Source organism: Rattus norvegicus, chromosome 8 (genome assembly GCF_021556685.1).
Source record: "Rattus norvegicus strain SHRSP/BbbUtx chromosome 8, alternate assembly SHRSP_T2T, whole genome shotgun sequence".
NCBI classification, from domain to species: domain Eukaryota; kingdom Metazoa; phylum Chordata; class Mammalia; order Rodentia; family Muridae; genus Rattus; species Rattus norvegicus.
The window spans coordinates 97,707,505-97,734,128 of record NC_141541.1 but is presented as its reverse complement, the minus strand read 5'-3'; positions in this window follow the sequence as shown (position 1 = coordinate 97,734,128).

Genomic DNA, 26,624 nt, shown 5'->3' with positions numbered 1-26,624 from the left:
TTGGGTCCATTTTCTTTTGTGATATCTTTGCATTCTCTGTTGCATGTCTCCTTTTAGAACAGAAAAGTCGGCTTCCAGTGTAAAGCTCTCATTGACTACCGTGTTCTCAGCCACCTTCAGGAAATGTCCCTTGGACTCGTCCTCTGCATCATAAACTTAGTTCTCCATTTTCTGCTCATTATTTCAGCATGCTTTTCATTAACACTCTTTTCATGACTTCACTAGCATTTTTATACCTCTGTCTTCTAATCATCTAAGCTTCTTTGCTTGCTTCATATGAAATTTCGTAGTTGGACTCAATATCAGGAGCACAGCACTGAGTGACAGATACTGTAGCCCACTGGAGGAGACATGTCCCCATGTATAGTGAAAAGTAGACCAAACAGGACCAGTGATTGCCATGGGGTCCTGGCATTCGCAAACCACACTCTAATAAACAAACAAACAAATTTCAAATAAAACATGAAGAAATATTTAATTTAATAGATGACAACCCCAGACCCTTTTAATTTGACACCAGGTCAAGTTAGGGACATAGACTTGACCGTCTCCAGTATTAACTAACCCCACACGTAGCTATGATCGTAACCCTGTCCCGCCATGCTATGTTCAATAGTCCAGTTTTTAAAGAGCACCTTTTAGACTAGGTCTATGAACCAAATATTTGCAAATTCAAATGTTTGAGATTGTAAAAACCTAAGGAATCTTAAAAAAAAACTAAAACAAAGATAATATGAATTTAGTTTGGGGCATGTTTATTCAGAAACAAACTGTTGAAATCTCTCACCTAGCAGCTGGGAATGGACGGCCTTCTCATTGTTCAGAGGAAAACTCTCCATGAGGTCATCCACTGATATTGGTGTCAGCAGCTGTGCTGGGTAGCTTTGTGTCAACTTGATACAAGCAAGAGTTATTTGGAAAGAAGGAACCCCAGTTTAAAAATGCAACTGCCTGTAGGTAAGCCCGAGGGGCACCTTCATGACTGATGATTGATGTGGGAGGCCTCAAGTCACTATAGGAGGTGACATTCCTGGGGTGTATGAGAAAACCAGAGCAAGCATAAGCCATTAAGCAGCACTCCTCAGTGGTTTCTGCTTTATTCTTGTCATGAGGTTCCGGCCTGAATCTCCTGCCCTGACTTTCCTTGATGATGAACTGTAATCAGGAGCCATAAGATGAACTAAACCCTTCTAGAAGTTACTTTTAGTTATAGTGTTTTATGATAGCAAGAGAAACCCTAATTAAGAGAGCAGTCTTGTGTGTGTTCTGTGACCTGTGCGAGGGTATTTACATGTTTTATCTCCTTGGTTCTCATATACCCTAAACTTAAGTGTTAAATGATATGAAATGCTTAGGAATAATTAAATAATGAAAGCTATTAGTGCCAGACCTGATGGTACATGCTTGCAACCTCAAATATCAGGATTTTAAGGCAAGAGGACCATGAGTTTAAGGCCAACCTAGACTATCTTGGGAATGTGAAGTCAGCTTGGACCACATAGAAAAAAATTTATAGACTAAACAAGTAAAGGCAGTTTATATTTTAGAACTATGTTGATTAAACTCAGGAAATAGCATTCAACTAAATCGTAGACTGAAAAGTACACATGTAAGGGGCACATATTAGCCAATTTCTTCAAGGTTTTAAATATCTGGAATCGTTTTCACAGTGAAGCATGGTTGGTTACCATGAAAGAAAGGCACGATAAGGTCTAAAAGAGGACTACCATCCCCATAATATGGATAAAGGAAACAGAGATAATCTTTAAGTCCCAGCACTGTGAGACACCCAAGGAGAAATGAGAAGTCATCATTATAAAAAACAAATTATGATCTTATGTGCAAATACTAATCAATCCTACTGTCTAAGGACTTACAGGTCCTGCAGGGTAATTATGGGTAATAAACACATGGGCATATACACCCAGGCTGCCTTCCCATCTACTAAGCAACACGGCTTTGAAAGGAGTTTTGTTGTTGTTGATGTTGTTTTCTTTAATTTTGAAATGGTGCATACATTTGTATGCATCTATGTGTGGATGCATATATGCATGTTGTATGCATGTATGTATGTCGCATTTGTGTATGCATGTGAAGGCCAGTGACAATGTCAGTTGTCTCCCTTCATCACTTTTTCCACTTTATTTATTGATTGTGTGTGTGTGTGTGTGTGTGTGTGTGTGTGTGTGTGTGTGTGTGTGTCCGGGTCTTTTAGTGAACCTCAAACTTACTGATTGGCTAAACTGACTGTCTACTAAACTCCAGATACTCTCCTGCCTTGGCTTCCTCAGCACCAACATGACAGACACATGCTATTGCTCCTAGCCTACTACATGTACAGCCATGATCCAAAGTCAGGTCCTTGTGCTTTCACAGCAAACACTTCACTGAAGTGATCCAAAATCAGGTCCTGGTCTTTTCCATGTACAGCAGTGATTCAAAGCCAGGTCCATGTCCTTTCTTAGCAAACATTTCACTAAGACATCCAGTTCCCTGTGAGCAGTATCATTACAAGAAGAAAACAGGAGGCAGAAAACAGACAGACTTCATTTCTCTTGTGCCCTGGATGAGTGATCTAGCTTAGGAGACTCTATACCTTGCTGCCCGAATTGCTCCCATAACCCTCATATTTCTCCAGGCAGTCTAGACCTACAGTCCTGAAGAGAGGATGGGAAATTATCAGAATTGTACACAGTATTGAAGCCATAAAGGTAGCAGATCCAAGTGCCCTCTGGAAAGGACTAGCCAATATTTAAAGAATTTATGGCATTCAGTTTTTTCCTCTTGTCAAACATTATTTCCTAACTTCTGAATTTTAACAAAAACAGATGTTTTATACCCAAAGCCTCTTTTCATATTAAATATATTCCTGGCTCATATACTTGTATCTTGGGATGCATTTGACATGGTATTGAAATTGTCAAGGGAAATCAGGGGCAGAGACAATGTTAGAAACAGATTGTCTGTGCTGATAGCTTGAAGAAGTGATTTTGCAACAGAACAGAAGCAGGAAAGGAGATGGGCGATGGGTGTGTGTGAGGAAGGGAGAAACCAGGAAGAGGTGTGACATTTTCTAACAGCAGGGCGCAAATGCATCACACAGAGGTGTCAGAGTTGTCCACACTGAAGGGTTCTGAGCAGACCGTCAGTCACAGACAGATTCCAGACATCGGATGACATCATTTGTCTATGATCGTCTTGAGGTATAAAGCATTCAGGAGTCATACAGTGTCATAATTATTGTTGCTATTGTTACTTAATCAGTTATGCTGAGTGTCTGCCTTTGGAAGGACACTTTCAGACGAATGGGGAATGGGAATTGTCTTTAGTTATGATTGACCTCTTTTTTTCTTCTGTATTTGTCATCCTCAGCTCTGAGAGTCAGAATGTGAGACCAGGGAAGACCAATGCTGAGTATGCTCTATGTTAATAATGCCCTATATTAATATAAAGTAGTTAGCACGTGCACACAATTCAGACTTTGCAAAGCATTTTTATCCCCTTCATTTCACATTAGCCACCTCCCTACACACACACACACAAACACACACACCACATATACACATATCACACACCACACACACCACACACACCATACCCCTCACACACACACCACACATAAGCACACCCCACACATACACACACACCACCCCCACCCCCCACACACACCACCCCCCACCCCCCACACACACCACACACACCACACACCACCCCACACACACACACCACACACACCACACACCACACACACCCCACCCACCCCCACACCACACACACCACACACACACACACACCACACACACACACACACCACACACCACCCCACACACACACCACACACGCCACACACACACACACACACACACCACACACACACACCACACACCACCCCACACACACACCACACACCACCCCACACACACACCACACACACCCCACCCACCCCCACACCACACCACACACACACACACACACACACACACACACACACACACACACACAGCAGCCATAGTCAGACATTAAGAATGAGCAGCTTCCGGAGCAGCTGAGCAAACAATCACACCAAGAGTCTTCTCTCCAAGGGCAAGGACAGGAATGTTGGCCTTTCCGCTGCTCCAACATGAGAACTCTGCTCTCTTGGCTGCTCTGACTCATCCACCTTTAGAAAGAAGAAGACAGTACAGCTGAGGATTCAGCTGAGTTCATCGACTCTTTGCATTCAGCAGTGAGGGAAGAAAATCTATGCAGGTGGCTTCCTCTTTCTTCCTCCACAGTCATACACAGTTGTCTTGCATCTTAAAAACACCAGAACTATCCACATCCCACCCCAGGTTTTACTTGTCTCCTGGCCCCAAGATATTATGTACAGCTTGAAAGAGTCTTTCCATGACAGGACAGTCCCAAGCCTTAGGAAATGTTCAGTGAATGATACTAAATAAGTGAAATAAACAAAAAACACAAGGGTAAGAGACCGTTGCTTGGTATCATTGAATTATGCATAGGGTCCTTGGTCAATGGCCTATCCTATGCTTCTACAGAGGGATGCTTTTGACGTCTCTGCCTTCTTCCTTCCTGGCAGAACCTGACTTAATTCTGATAACCACTGTCTGTTCTGGGCTTGCAGGTCAATCTGTTGCTCAACTTCTGGATTGTCCAAGCCTAATGTTCCTCTTGGATCTAGGACATCAGTGATATTAAAATAGAAAATAACAACACAGAGAGAAGTAGAAAGATTTAAGCAAGGAAGGAGGTAGGAAATATGGGAGAGGAGGAATAGGATTGTGGTCACCTGAAATTAGGATAAATGAAAAGGCCATAAGGAAAAACTGGTAGACTAACTAAAGGAAGTAAAGTAAAATAATCTAGAATACTGACTGGTATGCATAGCCCTATGCCTGTGACCAGAAGACTCACAGGAAGCTGAATTTTAGAAAGCCTTCTTATATTCATGCAACTTTCGGGTCTTCAAAGTAAAGTGATGTGTCTGGCCTTGAGAAGTTATTTAAGGTAGCACCTGGACTTGGTTGACCTCATCACATGGAAGGAAAGTATGGGAATCCAGGGTTGAGAAAGAGCACTACTCTTAGCCCCAAATGCTTGATGTGAATAAGGAAGAATGATGCTGTCCTGCAAGCAAATGGCTAACACCTTGTATCCAGGAGATAGCTAGGCCTAATGATCAGACCTCCCTGCTCTATAGTTGGTAGAGAAATAAGGCAGAGTGTGTGCTCTTGATGACAATTCTTGGACACCAAACCAACCAAACTAAGAGTGTGTTCTAAGTTGGATTTCTCATTGTGTGAAGCAATAGATGCCTTTATTGCATAAGTCTCCGTGAGTCAAGTTTTAGTACTTACCAAAAGCACCCTGATTAGTTCAGGCCTTGACAGTAGCAGTTATAACACATCTAGATGTCTACTTAAGCAGCCAAAATCCAAACAGCAATCAACACAGTTATCTCTTGCTGAATGTTCTATGTCAGGTGCTGTGCTACGTGCTCAGTATTGATTATTTCAAGTATTCTCCACAGCCATCCTACCAGGTAGGAACTCATACGGTGTCCACATTAATAACTAGGAAACTCAGGGAAAGAGCATTGTGTGTCTCCACCATAACAAGTGGCTTTAAATGCCAGGATTAAAATGCAAGGGATCTGACTGCAACACTTGCCCTATTAACTACTGATCCAAACAAGTTGTAACCTGTTAAAGTCCAATGGCATTCAAACAAACCCTTCTCCTATAAGAAATGTGTTGCAAGGACTGGACCTTGCTCCCCTCCACATTTATGGGAGATGTTTAGCATGATTTTCATGTGGATTCCCTAACAACTGCAGGGGGTGCTGTTTCTGACTGTTGCCTGCCATTGGATTCCCTTCCCCTAACTGGACAGGCTGATTGGGTCTCAGTAGGAGAGGTCGCCCTTAGTTCTACTGAAACTGGTTGTCCCAGGGTGCAGTGGTACCCAAGTAGGAGCATTTCTTTCTCTGAGTAGAAGGAGAAGGGGGTGAAGGGGAGGCACTTGTAAAGATGGGACTGGGAGAAGGGGAGGAGAGGGATGCAGGGAGCGGTGGTCATGATGAAAAGTGAGTAAATAAATTAATTTAAAACAAACAAAACCCCCCGCGGATCCCGGCCCGCAGCAGCTCTCTGCTCCCAAACCCCGTGGGAGAGAGACCTTACCGCCTGGTCAGGTGGGCACTCCTGAGGCTGCAGAGCGGAGGAGACCACCAACACTGCCCACCCCTGCCCACATCCCTGGCCCAAGAGGAAACTGTATAAGGCCTCTGGGTTCCCGTAGGGGAGGGCTCAGGAGTGGCAGGACCCCTGCGCCTGAGATACCGCCGGAACCTGAAGGAAACAGACCGGATAAACGGTTCTCTGCACCCAAATCCCGTGGGAGGGAGAGCTAAACCTACAGAGAGGCAGACACGCCTGGGAAACCAGAAGAGACTGCACTCTGCGCACATCCAGACGCCAAAGGAAAACACCAAACGCCATCTGGAACCCTGGTGCACGGAGGCTCCCGGAAAGAGCGGCACAGATCTTCCCGGTTGCTGCCGCCGCGGAGAGGACTTAGGCAGTACCCCACAAGCACACTTGAGCCTCGGAACCTCAGGTAGGACCAACTTTTCCCCTGCAAGTGACCTGCCTGGTGAACTCAAGACACAGGCCCACAGGAACAGCTAAAGACCTGTAGAGAGGAAAAACTACAAGCCCGAAAGCAGAACACTCTGTCCCCATAACTGGCTAAAAGAAAACAGGAAAACAGGTCTACAGCACTCCTGACACACAGGCTTATAGGACAGTCTAGCTACTGTCAGAAATAGCAGAACAAAGTAACACTAGAGATAATCTGATGGCGAGAGGCAAGCGCAGGAACCCAAGCAACAGAAACCAAGACTACATGGCATCATCGGAGCCCAATTCTCCCACCAAAATAAACATGGAATATCCAAACACACCAGAAAAGCAAGATCTAGTTTCAAAATCATATTTGATCATGATGCCAGAGGCATTCAAGAAAGACGTGAAGAACTCCCTTAGAGAACAAGTAGAAGCCTACAGAGAAGAATCGCAAAAATGCCTGAAAGAATTCCAGGAAAACACAATCAAACAGTTGAAGGAATTAAAAATGGAAATAGAAGCAATCAAGAAAGAACACATGGAAAAAACCCTGGATATAGAAAATCAAAAGAAGAGACAAGGAGCTGTAGATAGAAGCCTCACCAACAGAATACAAGAGATGGAAGAGAGAATCTCAGGAGCAGAAGATTCCATAGAAATCATTGACTCAACTGTCAAAGATAATGTAAAGCGGAAAAAGCTACTGGTCCAAAACATACAGGAAATCCAGGACTCAATGAGAAGATCAAACCTAAGGATAATAGGTATAGAAGAGAGTGAAGACTCCCAGCTCAAAGGACCAGTAAATATCTTCAACAAAATCATAGAAGAAAACTTCCCTAACCTAAAAAAAGAGATACCCATAGGCATACAAGAAGCCTACAGAACTCCAAATAGATTGGACCAGAAAAGAAACACCTCCCGTCACATAATAGTCAAAACACCAAACGCACAAAATAAAGAAAGATATTAAAAGCAGTAAGGGAAAAAGGTCAAGTAACATATAAAGGCAGACCTATCAGAATCACACCAGACTTCTCGCCAGAAACTATGAAGGCCAGAAGATCCTGGACAGATGTCATACAGACCCTAAGAGAACACAAGTGCCAGCCCAGGTTACTGTATCCTCCAAAACTCTCAATTAACATAGATGGAGAAACCAAGATATTCCATGACAAAACCAAATTTACACAATATCTTTCTACAAATCCAGCACTACAAAGGATAATAAAGGGTAAAGCCCAACATAAGGAGGCAAGCTATACCCTAGAAGAAGCAAGAAACTAATCGTCTTGGCAACAAAACAAAGAGAAGAAAAGCACACAAACATAACCTCACATCCAAATATGAATATAAGAGGAAGCAATAATCACTATTCCTTAATATCTCTCAATATCAATGGCCTCAACTCCCCAATAAAAAGACATAGATTAACAAACTGGATACACAACAAGGACCCTGCATTCTGCTGCCTACAGGAAACACACCTCAGAGACAAAGACAGACACTACCTCAGAGTGAAAGGCTGGAAAACAACTTTCCAAGCAAATGGTCAGAAGAAGCAAGCTGGAGTAGCCATTGTAATATCAAATAAAATCAATTTCCAACTAAAAGTCATCAAAAAAGATAAGGAAGGACACTTCATATTCATCAAAGGAAAAATCCACCAAGATGAACTCTCAATCCTAAATATCTATGCCCCAAATACAAGGGCACCTACATACGTAAAAGAAACCTTACTAAAGCTCAAAACACACATTGCACCTCACACAATAATAGTGGGAGATTTCAACACCCCACTCTCATCAATGGACAGATCATGGAAACAGAAATTACACAGAGATGTAGACAGACTAAGAGAAGTCATGAGCCAAATGGACTTAACAGATATTTATAGAACATTCTATCCTAAAGCAAAAGGATATACCTTCTTCTCAGCTCCTCATGGTACTTTCTCCAAAATTGACCATATAGTTGGTCAAAAAACGGGCTTCAACAGGTACAGAAAGATAGAAATAATCCCATGCGTGCTATCAGACCACCACGGCCTAAAACTGGTCTTCAATAACAATAAGGGAAGAATGCCCACATAAACGTGGAAATTGAACAATGCTCTACTCAATGATAACCTAGTCAAGGAAGAAATAAAGAAAGAAATTAAAAACTTTTTAGAATTTAATGAAAATGAAGGTACAACATACCCAAACTTATGGGACACAATGAAAGCTGTGCTAAGAGGAAAACTCATAGCGCTGAGTGCCTGCAGAAAGAAACAGGAAAGAGCATATGTCAGCAGCTTGACAGCACACCTAAAAGCTCTAGAACAAAAAGAAGCAAATACACCCAGGAGGAGTAGAAGGCAGGAAATAATCAAACTCAGAGCTGAAATCAACCAAGTAGAAACAAAAAGGACCATAGAAAGAATCAACAAAACCAAAAGTTGGTTCTTTGAGAAAATCAACAAGATAGATAAACCCTTAGCCAGACTAACGAGAGGACCCAGAGAGTGTGTCCAAATTAACAAAATCAGAAATGAAAAGGGAGACATAACTACAGATTCAGAGGAAATTCAAAAAATCATCAGATCTTACTATAAAAGCCTATATTCAACAAAACTTGAAAATCTACAGGAAATGGACAATTTCCTAGACAAATATCAGGTACCGAAGTTAAATCAGGAACAGATAAACCAGTTAAACAACCCCATAACTCCTAAGGAAATAGAAGCAGTCATTAAAGGTCTCCCAACCAAAAAGAGCCCAGGTCCAGACGGGTTTAGTGCAGAATTCTATCAAACCTTCATAGAAGACCTCATACCAATATTATCCAAACTATTCGACAAAATTGAAACAGATGGATCACTCCCGAATTCCTTCTATGAAGCCACAATTACTCTTATACCTAAACCACACAAAGACACAACAAAGAAAGAGAACTTCAGACCAATTTCCCTTATGAATATCGACGCAAAAATACTCAATAAAATTCTGGCAAACCGAATCCAAGAGCACATCAAAACAATCATCCACCATGATCAAGTAGGCTTCATCCCAGGCATGCAGGGATGGTTTAATATACGGAAAACCATCAACGTGATCCATTATATAAACAAACTGAAAGAACAGAACCACATGATCATTTCATTAGATGCTGAGAAAGCATTTGACAAAATTCAACACCCCTTCATGATAAAAGTCCTGGAAAGAATAGGAATTCAAGGCCCATACCTAAACATAGTAAAAGCCATATACAGCAAACCAGTTGCTAACATTAAACTAAATGGAGAGAAACTTGAAGCAATCCCACTAAAATCAGGGACTAGACAAGGCTGCCCACTCTCTCCCTACTTATTCAATATAGTTCTTGAAGTTCTAGCCAGAGCAATCAGACAACAAAAGGAGGTCAAGGGGATACAGATCGGAAAAGAAGAAGTCAAAATATCACTATTTGCAGATGATATGATAGTTTATTTAAGTGATCCAAAAAGTTCCACCAGAGAACTACTAAAGCTGATAAACAACTTCAGCAAAGTGGCTGGGTATAAAATTAACTCAAATAAATCAGTAGCCTTCCTCTACACAAAAGAGTAACAAGCCGAGAAAGAAATTAGGGAAACGACACCCTTCATAATAGACCCAAATAATATAAAGTACCTCGGTGTGACTTTAACCAAGCAAGTAAAAGATCTGTACAATAAGAACTTCAAGACACTGAAGAAAGAAATTGAAGAAGACCTCAGAAGATGGAAAGATCTCCCATGCTCATGGATTGGCAGGATCAATATAGTAAAAATGGCCATTTTACCAAAAGCGATCTACAGATTCAATGCAATCCCCATCAAAATAGCAATCCAATTCTTCAAAGAGTTAGACAGAACAATTTGCAAATTCATCTGGAATAACAAAAAACCCAGGATAGCTAAAACTATCCTCAACAATAAAAGGACTTCAGGGGGAATCACTATCCCTGAACTCAAGCAGTATTACAGAGCAATAGTGATAAAAACTGCATGATATTGGTACAGAGACAGACAGATAGACCAATGGAATAGAATTGAAGACCCAGAAATGAACGCACACACCTATGGTCACTTGATTTTTGACAAAGGAGCCAAAACCATCCAATGGAAAAAAGATAGCATTTTCAGCAAATGGTGCTGGTTCAACTGGAGGTCAACATGTAGAAGAATGCAGATCGATCCATGCTTATCACCCTGTACAAAGCTTAAGTCCAAGTGGATCAAGGACCTCCACATCAAACCTGATACACTCAAACTTATAGAAGAAAAACTAGGGAAGCATCTGGAACACATGGGCACTGGAAAAAATATCCTGAACAAAACACCAATGGCTTATGCTCTAAGATCAAGAATCGACAAATGGGATCTCATAAAACTGCAACGCTTCTGTAAGGCAAAGGACACTGTGGTTAGGACAAATCGGCAACCAACAGATTGGGAAAAGATCTTTACCAATCCTACAACAGATAGAGGCCTTATATCCAAAATATACAAAGAACTCAAGAAGTTAGACCGCAGGGAGACAAATAACCCTATTAAAAAATGGGGTTCAGAGCTAAACAAAGAATTCACAGCTGAGGAATGCGGAATGGCTGAGAAACACCTAAAGAAATGTTCAACATCTTTAGTCATAAGGGAAATGCAAATCAAAACAACCCTGAGATTTCACCTCACACCAGTGAGAATGGCTAAGATCAAAAACTCAGGTGACAGCAGATGCTGGCGAGGATGCAGAGAAAGAGGAACACTCCTCCATTGTTGGTGGGATTGCAGACTGGTACAACCATTCTGGAAATCAGTCTGGAGGTTCCTCAGAAAATTGGACATTGAACTGCCTGAGGATCCAGCTATACCTCTCTTGGGCATATACCCAAAAGATGCCCCAACATATACAAAAGGCACGTGCTCCACTATGTTCATCGCAGCCTTATTTATAATAGCCAGAAGCTGGAAAGAATCCAGATGCCCTTCAACAGAGGAATGGATACAGAAAATATGGTACATCTACACAATGGAATATTACTCAGCTATCAAAAACAATGGCTTTATGAAATTCGTAGGCAAATGGTTGGAACTGGAAAATATCATCCTGAGTGAGCTAACCCACTCACAGAAAGACATACATGGTATGCACTCACTGATAAGTGGCTATTAGCCCAAATGCTTGAATTACCCTAGATGCCTAGAACAAATGAAACTCGAGACGGATGATCAAAATGTGAATGCTTCACTCCTTCTCTAAAAGGGGAACAAGAATACCCTTGGCAGGGAAGAGAGAGGCAAAGATTAAAACAGAGACTGAAGGAACACCCATTCAGAGCCTGCCCCACATGTGGCCCATACATATACAGCCACCCAATTAGACAAGATGGATGAAGCAAAGAAGTGCAGACCGACAGGAGCCGGATGTAGATCTCTCCTGAGAGACACAGCCAGAATACAGCAAATACAGAGGCGAATGCCAGCAGCAAACCACTAAACTGAGAATAGGACCCTCGTTGAAGGAATCAGAGAAAGAACTGGAAGAGCTTGAAGGGGCTCGAGACCCCATATGTACAACAATGCCAAGCAACCAGAGCTTTCAGGGACTAAGCCACTACCTAAAGACTATGCATGGACTGATCCTGGACTCTGACCTCATAGGTAGCAATGAATATCCTAGTAAGAGCACCAGTGGAAGGGGAAGCCCTGGGTCCTGCTAAGACTGAACCCCCAGTGAACTAGACTATGGGGGGAGGGCAGCAATGGGGGGATGGTTGGGAGGGGAACACCCATAAGGAAGGGGAGGGGGGAGGGGGATGTTTACCCGGAAACCAAAGAATTATTATTACGTATTAAATAAATTTAAAAAAAATTAAAAAAAAACAAACAAAAAAGAAATGTGGCGCTGGATTTTGTCACTAGTATTTTAATAGCTGGAGTGGTGTTCAGAAAGCCATCACATTGGGAAATCCTAACCCATTCTGAAATACCAGCTAAAGGCAAATGCCAGCTTTCCAACAGAGAAACTGGTGGATCTCCAGTTTTGGGTGAGCTTTGAGCTAGCCCCAGGGAGCCTGAGTATATCCAGACCTTGACATAAAAAAGATAGGGCCTGGAGAGGAAGCAATTGGTCATCCTTCTGTAAGTCCTTGTTCTGTGATGGTGGTGTACAATGTACAAGTGAGCATAGCTTTGAACTTGATGGAGTAGCAAGGGTAGGGAGGGCAAATGATACTTAAGTTATAAGCACAGTAAGTATGTTGACTATACGTTAGTTTTAAAGAGGAATACATTTTCAAAACCGAACAGAGATGAAATACAAGTCTCCAAAATTTGCCAATTTAGCTAATAAATATCAGTCTCCAGGGACAAAGTATAAAACCAATTTAATCAGCTAACGGAAATCAAAGGCTTACCAAGAACTTTTTTTTTCTGTTTCCTACATGACTGACTTGAGGTCACTTAGTTATCTGCTACATTTTTTGTTTATAAATCTATATAAGTAACTTGTCTGAACTTTTACTTTTCAATTGGCTATTCTAGGAGCTGAAAAAATAATGGCATAGCTATTAAAAATACAGAAGTTAGATCTGTTCCTAATCTATTCATAAATGTTTTATACTAAGAGTGCTTTGATCTGTGATATTCTTCCTGATTCTAGAACATTTATTCTTTTGACATCTACTGCAGCCTGAGAACTATGAGGCATTAGGACTTAATTAACCCGAATGTAGTCCTTGGATAAGATCAGTAGCATCTGCCCCCACAACGAGCATCACCTTCCCAGTGACTCTGCATTTAAACAAGATGCCTTTGTATTCCTCCATGCCATATCATACTCTCAGAAAAACAAGTTACAAAAATATGTCTGATGAGACACAGTCCTTTTTCTCCAGGACTTTGCACCTAGAGGAAGAAAGAAACACAGAATTATAAAATCACAATACAGTGTGCTAGACGCTAATGTGTAACAAAATGAAGTTGGGATTCAGAAGGGCATGCTGGCCCTTCTAAAATGTTCTTAGGAGAAAGTATTATCAAATTTGCCAAAATTGGAAGGAGCAGTCCACACAGGAGAGAATCTTCTGCTGAGAGAGCACACACATCCGACTCTTTTATCTATACCCAACGTCTCATGGAAGAAGCATTAGTGATTCTGGGGATGGGGGTGCCAATGAATTTTGCATGCCACAAAGAGGGAGCTTTGTGTCCCCAAATCTGGGAAGTAAAGAATGATAACAAAGGAAAAGAAGACTGTTCATTCAGCAATTGTTTTATGATCTTTATTACTTGTTATTCTGCAGGAACAGAGCACAAGCTGACTGGGCCAAAAATGCTTGGAGTAAAAGGTAAGGAGATTAAATATTGCTAAGTAAGAGAACCAGGAAATAAGGATCTTAGGAAGGAAACCCATCAATATAATTCATGATGTTAATAGAGTTAATGAGAAAACCATCTCCATAGATAATGGAAAGAATTCCATTATCTATCTTAAATGCAATCAACAAAAAGAGAATTGAGCAACCTATGATCACAAAGTAACACGTAGAACACAGCTCCAAACTGGTGTCTTATTTAACGAGAAATCACTGGCAAGATTTTTTAACTATATTCAGTACTCCATCTATTAAGTAGGCTAAAAAGCTACATTGTTATTTCCATTAACCTCCAACAGAAATTTGGGTTTTGGTTAAATTACCAAGAAGCCACAGGAATAATAGAATTACCTATCACTTTGACTAATAAAAATGATACTTATTTTCATACCACATGGCTGTTTTATGTGTACTTTCAATATATTGGTTATACTACACATCGATTTGAAATCTATGTGTTCATGAGAACTGTCCCCTACATCTTGGTATTCAGAGGGTACATGTATTTTAATAACTGTTCCTTGGTTTCCTTTATAATCCCATGTATTTCCTAGAGCATTTAAAACCTCCATTCATGAGGGGTTCAATAACGTCAACTGCCAGAAGCATCTTATACATACAAAAACTATCATGGAATGTGGAATTTATCATTTTACCAATAATATCAGCAACTAAGATTTCACTCTCTCAAGTGGTGCAAAGATTCAGAGGTCAGAAGCTGATTAAGCTGCAAATAATAATCAAACCTATTAAACTTGGCCATGCCTTAGTATCCTCTTATTCACAGCCATGCACACTCAATTTTATTTCCTTAAGTGAGACTGTGGCAGGAAGACAAAGTCCAGAAAAGGAAAAGGGACCAAGCTAATATGATTCATTTGCTCCGAACATTTTCAAATCTCTAGACCTCTCAACTGAGACTATAGCTTCAACTCTGTTCAGCTCCCAAAATAACACAAGACCAACCCTAGAAAGAGGCAGTAGGTTAGAACCAGCAGTAGGAGGGAATTGGAAGAGAGGTACTACCCTATCTCCATGTTCAGTACCCAGTGTCTAATATATCATATGTATGGGCTGTGAGCCCAGCACAAAGGCACCGGCATTTCCTATGACCTTGTGCTTGCTTCCAGAGACTTGGGGTTTCCTTAGGATTCTAGGTACACTCTAGTATCCCTGTAGATATGACAGCCCTGTCTGAATCTCTATGTATTTATTTGGAGCTCTGCTTCCTCATCTGGCCCTAACAAACTCTCTTCCCCAAACAAGGGCAGAGAAGAACTAAATTATCTGTGAGGTATGAAAGCGCTCAGTAGTACTGAGGAGGCCGTGCTGTTGCATTTGACGTGGTGCCATCCACAATCATTACTTGATGAAATGATGCAATGCCTAATGTTTCAGGAGGCTAAGCAGCAATCTATAACATTAGAAAGTTACCAGGACAGGAAATGAAGTGGAACAAACAACTTTACCTAAAACCACTCAAATAATATGTTTTAAAAATTACACAAACATACCGTGAAATACACCTAACAAAGCATGTCTTCAACCTGTATCTGTCCCCAGGGGGTACCAGTTTGCAACCTCCAGAAATTCCTGCTACCTTTATAATTTGCTGTTCTGTGGGGAGAAAAGAATGCCCTAAATTAGGCCAATATACCTGACAGTCTGTTGTACCCCACAATCTGGACTATTCGTTGCCTTTAACTCCCTGGGAAGCTTAGGACCACCCAGTACCATATCAGATTCTGTTTTCTTCACTCATCAGCTTAATCACCTAGAAGACAACATGCCTTGCATTTTAATAGTGACCCAGGTCAGCATGCCTTCCTCACAAATCCCTCGAGTCTCTCTTCCTAAATGCATGCACAGAACTTCTGCTATATCTAAATAGAATATTTGGCCAGAGAAAGTTAGATAGCAAAGCTAAATATAGCTACCAGTTTCTTCACTGAATGTGGACTATATAAACCATTTAAAGAAAAAACTACTTGGAGTCAAACGTGATTGTGGGTTTCATTCATGAGCCAATCATTTACATAATCTACACTTATTTTAAATATCCTCGTCATTTGAACAGCCTATAGAAAGGTAGGGCTGACTAGAAAATTAGCATCAGCACAGCCTGCAAATTGCAGGTTTTAATAGCACCAGTCACAGCCACAGAAACAACCAAAGAGAATTAAATTAAGGATCTGGAGCAATCAAGAAGCTCAGAGAAAGGAAATTCAGTTCCTAATGTTTATGCAGCAGTCTACGGTTTATAAAAGCGTCCACGTTTACTAGCCATTAAGACCTTCATGAGTTATGTGCAAAGGGGGTTCTATCCCTGCTCCAAACACAAGGAGAGTGAAATCCAAAATGGTCCCATCAACAGCACATCTCCTAAGTGCCAGAGACAGGATCTGAAGCCCGATGTGCTGGCAGTAGCCTAATGTTCTACTCCATGGATCAATAAACTTTGCCTGTAAAAGGACATATAGCAAGTATTTTAGGTGTTGGTGAACCATAGGCTCTTCTTTTTTCTGTGTATAGACTATACCTGTACATACGAGTGTTCAAATGTGTGAGGTCACAAGTATGTTCGTGTACACACTTGCACCTGTGTGAGCATAAGGAGACCTGAGGCTGACATTATTTCCCACCTTATTCATTGAGGCAGTATGTCAGTTGACCCAACAGCTCATCAAGATAGCTATTCTGGCTAGCCAATTTAGTCCAGGGATACTCTGCCTCTGCATTCTATGCAAAGGAATTTCAGGCTGGCTGCCACACTCACCTGGTATGTGTTCTAGAGATTCAAACTCATCTTCACATTGGCATAGCAATTGTTTAAACTGCTGACTCATCTCCCTGACTCCATAAAGTCTTTTGTTAGAATCATGTAGGACAAAAGCAGCCCTGCACAAAACTATAAACAAGTAAGATGCCTTCCAATAAAATTTTATTCACAAAATCAAGTAGAGAAAGGCTGGGGACATAGTTCACTTGGTACAAAGGTTGCCTGGCATGTACCAAGCTTGGTTTAATCCCTAGTATCATATATAACTAGATATGGAGGAACATGCCTATAATCCTATACTCTTAATCTCTTAATAATCTAGGTGTAGGGCTGGAGGATAGGAAATTCAAAGTTATTGTTAGCAACATAGCAAGTCTGAGGCCAGCCTGGTATATAAGACCCTGTCTCAAAAGAAAACAAGTAGACAGCTCTGTTGGTCACACAAATAATGTTCTGCCTCCTACTATATACTGTTATCTTGGTTAGCCTTAGTTGTCTACTTGACACAGTCTAGCATCATCTGAAAGAAGTCTCAATTGAGGAATTGACTAGATGGGGTTAGCATGTAAATGTATGCAACTGGGTCCAGCCTACTGTGTGCAGCACCATTTTTATGTAGGTGATTCCAGGCTGCATAAAGAAAGTTAGCAAGCATAGTCCTACAATCGAGCAAAAAGTCTCCCTTCATGGTTCTGCTTCAAGCTCTTACGTGAGTCCATGCTTCAACATCCTCCAATGATTGACTGTAATCTGTAAGCAGAAATAAACAGGTTTTCCTCCTAAGGTATGTTTGGTCATGGGGTTTATCATAATAAATGATTGAAAGTATAATAACTTTTATGTACAACATCCTTCCTTTATAGTCTTAATGAATCTGCTGACAGTTACACTGTCATGAAAAAAATATAGACACATGCATTCATTCTACCCCACCCTGCTTCTTTCCAGGGTCCCACTATGAAGCCCTGACTGGCCTAATACTATGTAGGCCATGATGACCTAAACTCACAGAGATCCATGTGCCTCTGGCCCCCAAGTGTTAATGTTAAAGGCATGAATGCCATGCCAACCTGGATTCTATTCATTTTAAAAGAGAAAGATGGGGCTTGGGGAAATAGCTCAGTTGATGGAAATTAGATGGTACAGTTAATGGAAGTCAGATGGTATACTATTGCATTTCAAAAAATGTCGCCTAGTAGTCACAGGGATGGATGTTAGGTCAAACATAGAAGTAGGTAATGAGTGACTATTAAGGGGGCTAAAGGTAACCCAAGATAATTTAGTTCTTAACCTGAAACATTGCAGTTAACTAAAATCACAGAAGTTCTAATCTGTTTATCAGCCCTCAGAATCTTTAAGACAATAGAGCTTTGTTCCCTGAGGGAGCGTCAGTTTATAGGCATGATCACATAAAGCTAGCTTAAAATACATACTGAAATTACTTTAATGAATATCCTCATTATGATATCAAATCATAAGAGGGATATCTTAGGGGTTTTTTCACACAATACTATATTTTACCAAGGCTAAGATGCCAGGAAGTTTTAAGTACACAATTGTTTTGATAACCGCAAAGAAAGAATTCTCTACCCCCACCAGCCAACTAAAACATGAGACATAAAATATAAGGCATAATCTAATTTTAGATGTGTTTAAGCATTGGGGGCAGGAAATATGCACATTTGAATTGAGAGATTGAATATAAAAGTAGACAATAACCAGGCCACAGACTAAAATGGATCATCTTGTAAAATTTACAGAATAGTGAAGCTGACCATAACTCATGATACAACTATTCCTACCTTGTTGTCAAGTCTTGTTGATGACCAACATCTTCCTTAATTCCCAGCCTGCTTCTAACTTAGGAAGAGTCAGGTATGCGCAACTCCATGGGACACTTTGCTTCTCCTTGGAGAGCCTGTAGCTTCTCCACCCCACTGCACTCTAAGCAGGGCACACTGGACATGTTTGTCTTTTCCCTCTATAAGGCTTTGCCACTGCTGTTCCTGTTTTGAGTCTGCCAAATGCAAGTGACAGTGGCTGGCTTTGTGCTAGTCTGCTCAGGGTGGATAGCCTTAGCTTCTTCTCACTGATCCATCTTTACTTATTTTCACAGAATGAGTGATTTCACATGGCATACTACACACTGTAGCATCATTTCTCAGCAAAATTACCTTCTAGATAATGGGAACAGCTTAGGGTATTGGACTGGGAGATAATTAAGAGAGAGAAACATGCTCCAACATACAACAAAGACACATGATCCACTATGTTCATAGAAGCCTTATTTATAATAGCCAGAAGCTGGAAAGAACCCAGATGCCCTTCAACAGAGGAATGGATACAGAAAATGTGGTACATCTACACAATGGAATATTACTCAGCTATCAAAAACAATGACTTTATGAAATTCATAGGCAAATGATGGAACTGGAAAATATCATCCTGAGTGAGTTAACCCAATCACAGAAAAACACACATGGTATGCACTCATTGATAAGTGGATATAAGCCCAAATGCTCAGATTACCCAAGATGCACAGAACACATGAAACTCAAGAAGGATGACCAAAATGACCAACATAGAAGGGGAAGGGGGAGGGGTTAGGGGGATGTTGGCCTGGAAATTGGGAAAGAGAATAACATTTGAAATGTAAATAAGAAATACTCAAGTTAATAAAGATGAAAAAAATCAGCCATCACATGATTAGCAATGCAGCCATGAAAAAAAAAAAGAAAAGAAAATGTGTAGTCAAAGCTGTATCATCACATCAGCTTAGTTCACAGTCTACAACTGTGTATGAATCTCTGTACAGCTTGTCTGAAATATAAATGAATATGTCCAAAAAATGTGGATGCTTCACTCCTTCTTTAAAAGGGGAACAAGAATACCCTTGCCAGAGAATAGGGAGGCAAAGTTTAGAACAGAGGCAGAAGGAACACCCATTCAGAGCCTGCCCCACATGTGGCCCATACATATACAGCCACCAAACTAGATAAGATGAAGCAAAGAAGTGCAGGCCGACAGGAACCAGATGTAGATCTCTCCTGAGAGACACAGCCAGAATACAACAAATATATAGGCGAATGCCAGCAGCAAACCACTGGACTGAGAACGGGACCCGTGTTGAAGGAATCAGAGAAAGGACTAAAAGAGCTGAAGGGGTTTGAGAGGCCATATGAACAAGAATGCCAACCAACCAGAGCTTCCAGGGATTAAGCCACTACCCAAACACTATTCATGGACTGACCCTGGGCTCCAAATTCATAGGTAGCAATGAATAGCCTAGTAGGGGCACCAGTGGAAGGGGAAGCCCTTGGTCCTGCCAAGACTGAACCCCCAGTGAAAGTGATTGTTGCGGGGAGGGCGGTCATGGGGGAGGATGAGGAGAAAAACACCCACATAGAAGGGGAGGGGGAGGGGTTAGGGGGATGTTGGCTTGGAAATTGGGAAAGAGAATAACATTTGAAATGTAAATAAGAAATACTCAACTTAATACAGATGGAGAAAGAAATATACCCAAGATTAGGAAGGGGGGTCTACCAATAAATTGTCTTAAAAATATAAATAAATAAATAAATAAATAAATAAATAAATAAATAAATAAATAAATACATGAGACAGAGGGGGAGGGAGAGGGAGAGGGAGAGGGAGAGGGGGAGGGAGAGGGGGAGGGGGAGGGAGAGGGAGAGGGAGAGGGAGAGGGAGAGGGAGAGGGAGAGGGAGAGGGAGAGGGAGAGGGAGAGGGAGAGGGAGAGGGAGAGGGAGAGGGAGAGGGAGAGGGAGAGGGAAACAACTGATCATAACACTACAGCAGCAAGACCATGTGAACTTGACCTGAGATGCAGTTGTGGGGAGATTACAAAACTGTGAATACAGGCAGCATCTAAATAAAAAAAAAACAAATAAACAAACAGAAACCACCATGTGGTGAATTTAAAACAGATAAAGAGGCCAGTCAGGATGAGAACACCAAGGGGAACAAAAGATTTCAAACCTTGTCAGACCCACAGCCCACAAAAGATGAAATTGCAATCTTCAGAAGTGAGAAAAGGGAGCCAGTCCTATTGCATGGAAGAATTAAACCGCAGATGCTTTAAGAACATTGTCTTTAGCATGAGGGACAGCCGAAGGTGACCATAGGACGTAGTGTGAGACAGTGTAGCATATACCTCACTTTTAAAGGGAATAAAGATGACACAAAGGAGGCTGGAAAGAGTCATAGGTAAAAGCATTTGTTCTGGAACCCATCTAAAGGTGAAAGGAGACGAGAGACACCAAAAAGTTCTCTTACTGCCACACATGCACCTTGTCACATGTGTGCACATACACACAGAAAGTGATATATAGTCTTTAAAAAGATTAAACATGGGGCATCGATTGACACACTTGGATGTGACCCTTTCCAGAATATTTCAGCTGCTTCTAGGCTCTATTTAGTTCAACGTGCCCCATGGATATCACCCAATGAGATGTAATAAAATTGATTTAATATTGAGAGAGTTAAGAGCTTCTTCTTCTTCTTCTTCTTCTTCTTCTTCTTCTTCTTCTTCTTCTTCTTCTTCTTCTTCTTCTTCTTCTTCTTCTCCTTCTCCTTCTCCTTCTCTTCTTTTTCTTCTTCCTTTTCCTCCTTCTCTTTCTCCTACTTCCCCCACCTCATTTTTGGTCTTCCTTTTCTTCAAAACAAGAGATAGAATTTCCATGTGAAATACTCTTCTCCAGACCACAAGAAAGTGGTCTTATCATCAAAGATAGAAAGTTATAGCCAAAGAAATAATTCACAAACAAAACTTGTTATACCAAGCTATATCTTTCTGGTCACCTTCTTCACATGGTTAACTACTCTAGACAGAGCCTTCTTGCTCATCATAACTTTCTATGCTCTGTCTAATACAGGATGCAAGTATTCATCTTTTAACTGGCTCTCTGGGTCTTTATGTCCTTATGAAGGTCACTGTGGCATGGGAGACTTATTAAATACATTTGAATGTCTTTATTATTCTGACCTGTTATATCAATTTAATTCTCAGTCCCAAGTGCCATTCTTCCAATATAAGAAAGAGGGAACAAACAAAATTTTGCCTCCTTCATACTAAGAATACAATCTCATCTTGAAGGCTAGAATAAAATAGTCATTTGTCTGGCCCCTTCATCTCACAAATGTCACATCATCCTTTTCTGTGGCATGACTGATATCTCAGAAATGACTAGGCATGTCACTGGATAGAAAGTTCATGATAAGTATGCAGGAGATTGGAGAATTCATTGAGTCCCCTCCATTGAATTCACCCTTTAAAAAGCCTCAGGGAGCCAAGTATAATTAAGCAACATTAATTAAGATACTAAAGATCAGACTTGGGCAACCACGGGAGGGATAAGAGAACAGCATCAAAAAATGGAGAATAACAAAAATAGCAGCAATCAGTGGTCATGAAAGCCATGGAGGTTGGCAGCTCAGCTGGAACACCTTTAGAGGAAAAAGTCATGAATACACACTGGGAAGGGAGATGAATAACCAAGGGGGAAGAAGAAGAGTTCAATGGCTTCACAGATCACCTTTCTCTATCAATGGATGTCTGAGGGGCTCCTAGCCTTTGTAGGTCAAAAACATGTGAAGTCTTTAAATGGTTTTGAAGAGTTGAGATTACATTTCAATAAATTACATTGACAACATAATGTCTCTCTCATCATGGACAACACAAATGTTCTCTACTTTGACAATAAAGGTCCTCTTTTAAACATAAGTTTCTCAAAAATATTTTTAATATGATAGACTTTAAGAAGTTTCTATCTATATGGAACACACTATTAATTTTATGGCTTAATATGCTGCCACATGGCAAGCAAAGACCCTACCACTAAGCTGCAACCTAGCTCTTTGTGAATTTTTAATTAAAAAGAAAGAAAAATTTATCCTTATAGAATGATTCTCTCAAATGTACTCTCCAGTTCAACGTCCACTACATTTAAAAATAAAGTTCTTATTTCTACCTTCAATAATGGTATGTGTGGTGTTTGAAGGAAAATGGCCTACATAGGCTCATAAAGTTGAATACTTGGTCACCAGGGAGTGCCACATTTGAAAGGATTGTGCCTTATTGGAATAGGTATGGCTTTATTAGAACAAGTGTGTCAATAGGGGTGGACTTTGAGTTTTTAAGAACCCAATCTGGGCCCAGTGTTACTCTCTCTTCCTGTTGCCTGAGGATCAGAATGTAGAACTCTCAGTTTCTTTCCCAGCACCATGTCTGCCTGAATGCAGCCATACTCCTCACCATGATGATAATGCGCTAAATTTCTGAAACTGTAAGCAAGCTGTCAATTAAATTCTTTCTATTATAGTAGATTTTGTGGTCATGGTGTCTTTTAACAACAAAATAACACTGTATGCTTCCGTCTTGAAGGGCTGAGGCAAACTACAGTTCTCTGGTTCTGATAGTGTTGAAGACTAGCTATAGTCTCAAAGTCAACTCAAGTTGTTTTAGCATTGAGAGAGATGATATAGATCCGAGGAAAGGGTTTTCAGATGGTAACACAAGCTAAACCCAGAACACAAATCAGGTATAGAATTGTAAGCTCTTACGTTAGGCTAGATGGTAGAGTGCTTCATCTAAATTGACAAATATGATGGACATGGTTTACATAATTGTAATGGTTATGATCAATTTATATATGAAAGAAAGGAGCCTTTTATATTGGGCAAAAAGAGGGAAATATTGTGGGTTGCTCTGGTGCTGTTTGTATTCCAATGTTAATTCTGCTTCCTCAAGAGGGACTGCACTGACGAGGATGGATCGTGTACTCCAGTGATTTCACATGGTCTTTCTCCCCATTTTAACTGGAAGCTGTAACTGGACAGTGGAAAAGAAAGGTGGGGCTGCAGGTTTTAGAGAGTGAAGGAAGGGTAGGAGATGATGGAGGAGAAAGACGGAGGAAGAGGTAGAAGGAAGATAGAGCAGAGCCACATGACCTGGAGAAGCTACAAGTAGCAAGGGATCTCATAGCTGGTGGATCTCATACACAGAGTGGTACCGTGGTAGATTGGCCCAGTCTAGGTGTACAGTTTATAAACTTAATAACTGAGTTGTGTGTTTTCGCATAGGCTTATCGAGGTTGGAAGATTATTGCAACAAAGTGCAGGCTACTTCAGGCTAAAGTAGCAGCTTGTCTCTAGGTCCCTCTCCTTAGAGTAAACAAGTGTTTCCAACTTATTGAACATTGGTCCAGAAATAATCTTTGCATAGATATGCAAATGTATGAACACAGATATTATTCCATCCACAGAGTACATACATCTACTACAATTTGTTTACTTTGTCCTTTTTCATTTAATATGATATATCTCAAAGACTCTTCCAAACCACATCACAGAGAGCCATTCATTCTAACAGATGCAGGAATGTTGCATTGTATAAACACTCCATAGTTTGAGACAGAGTGTGGTGGTACATTTTAGTCTCATAGAGGCAAGTAGATATGTCTCTGTGAGCTCAAGGCCAGACTGGTCTACATAGAGAGTTTCAGTTCAGGTAGGGCTACATAGAAAGATTCTGTCTTTAAAAAAGAATCCAATTTTTATTAGCCAATCCCTAAGTTTCTGCTCCTTATCACAATTACTGGTAAAATGAACAACCTTGTGAGTGGGCCAGCTCATATGCACAAGAATACAACATTCATGATAAATTCTTACAATTGAAAGCTGCTGATTCAAGGAGTGTGCAAACTGGAGATAAAAATATCATCTATTCCCTTTAGTTATTTTGTGAGCTATTTTATATGGGTTTTTACATATTAAAATTACACAGAAAGCTCAATAAACAGCTGTGGTTTCTTCTCTTTTTTTCTAAAAGGCAATGCCCTGGGCATCAGAGGGAGGGGCATTGTAATGGGAGAGATATTTATAGGGAGAAATGATTCCACAGTCTCCCTCAGACTACCAAATTTAAGAGGCAGATATTCTCAGCACGGCAAATAGTAGAAGTTATCTTGGTCATATATTCCAAATTCTAATAGGTACAGAGAAAAAAACAATACATTCTAAGTGGAGATGTTTCCACCAAAATGTGGAGCTTATGAGCTGAGGTTTGAGGAATGGAGGGAAACTAAATAGAAGAGGGCCAAGAGAACAGTCTATGTGGAGAGACTTATGGGAGCAGAGTTCAGACAAAAGGAATCAATCCATCAATTCAATGTAGAATTATGGGATGCTGTTATAGGAAAACTATTACCTGCGTGGGAAAGCTCCATCCAGAGCTTCATTGGTAACTTTTTTTGACAATTTGAAAAAAATATGTAAAGAAAACTTTGGTTAAGTTGGACTTGAGCATGGGCAGTTTAATATAAAGTTGTCTTCTTAACTTACTATGATGACCAGAGGACTTGCAGACTCCAGGAGCTGGAAAACTTGTTTTTACCTCCATGAATGTATATTATCACATATTATTATCCAAACAAAATAACAGGTTTCATTATGACATCCTCACAAATGTGAATAATTTCCTTTGGCCATTTTATCCCCTTATTGGCCTTCTATCTTCCTCCTTTCACCTAAACCATTCAAAGATCCCTTCAATTTCATGGACTTTGGTGTTTTATATTCCACATATGAGAACATATATGATATTTTTATTTGTGATTCTGAATTACTTTGCTTATCATGATGACATCTAGTTTTATCTCTGAAAATAATCATTATTTCATTCATTATAATGGAATAAAGCCCCATTGCATATATGTGCCACATATTATTTTTCTATTTAACTATTGGCAAACACCTAAATTAATTTCTTTACTTGGCTATTGTGAATACTAAATGAATAACATGGGGACTTAGGCTGGCAAGGCAGCTCAATGGGCAAAGGCACCTGTCACCAAGCCTTACAATCACATATGGTGAAAAAAGAGAACTGATTCTTAGAAGTTGCCCTCAAAACACAGTGCAACATGGTAAGAATGTCAATCCTACCCCACTCCCACCCCCATGCACATACACATGTGCATGCAGGTATCTCGATAGTAAACAGCTTTTGCCTGTTATGAGGATGTATCCAGAAATATCTGGGTCATGTGACACTTCTACAATTAATGTTTTTTAGGAAAAATTTATGCTGATTTCCACAGTGACAAAACTTGTTTGTCAATACTATTTATATGCCCCTCTCTCTCTCTCTCTCTCTCTCTCTCTCTCTCTCTCTCTCTCTCTCTCTCTCTCTCTCTCTGTGTGTGTGTGTGTGTGTGTGTGTGTGTGTGTGTGTGTGTGTGTTTGCCTAAAGTTTTGTCATTATTTTTTAGACTTTTAAAGGATCAAACTCTTGTTTAAGTGAAACTTTGGATCATTATTTTTGGCTTACCCTTTGTTCATTTCAGCTATGATCAGTGTTACTTCTACTAATTTTGACTTTGGCTTGTACTGTTTACCTAAGATGTTTGGGTGCATTCTTCGGTTATTTTGTTGAGCTCTTTCCATTTCTTAAAATGCTCATAACGCTAAGCTTCACTTGTAGAGAGATGCTGGTACTCATAACTCTAAACTTCATATATTCGTATAACACATATTATACTTTTCCTATCAGGAAAGAGAGCCAAAATAAATCCCTTTCATTTTAAACTGCTGTTCTTTCTTTCTTTCTTCCTTTCTTTTTCTTTCTTTCTTTCTTTCTTTCTTTTTTCTATTCATTCATTCATTCATTCATAAAACCTACTTATTTACTGTCTGCAAGAAACATTCTTCACTGAAAAAAGGACACAAGGAAGAAAGGGTAGAAATAATGCATTATATTATAATCCCAAAAAATGTAAGAAAAAAAGCATGCAGACTGAAAACGAAATGATAAAATATAAGA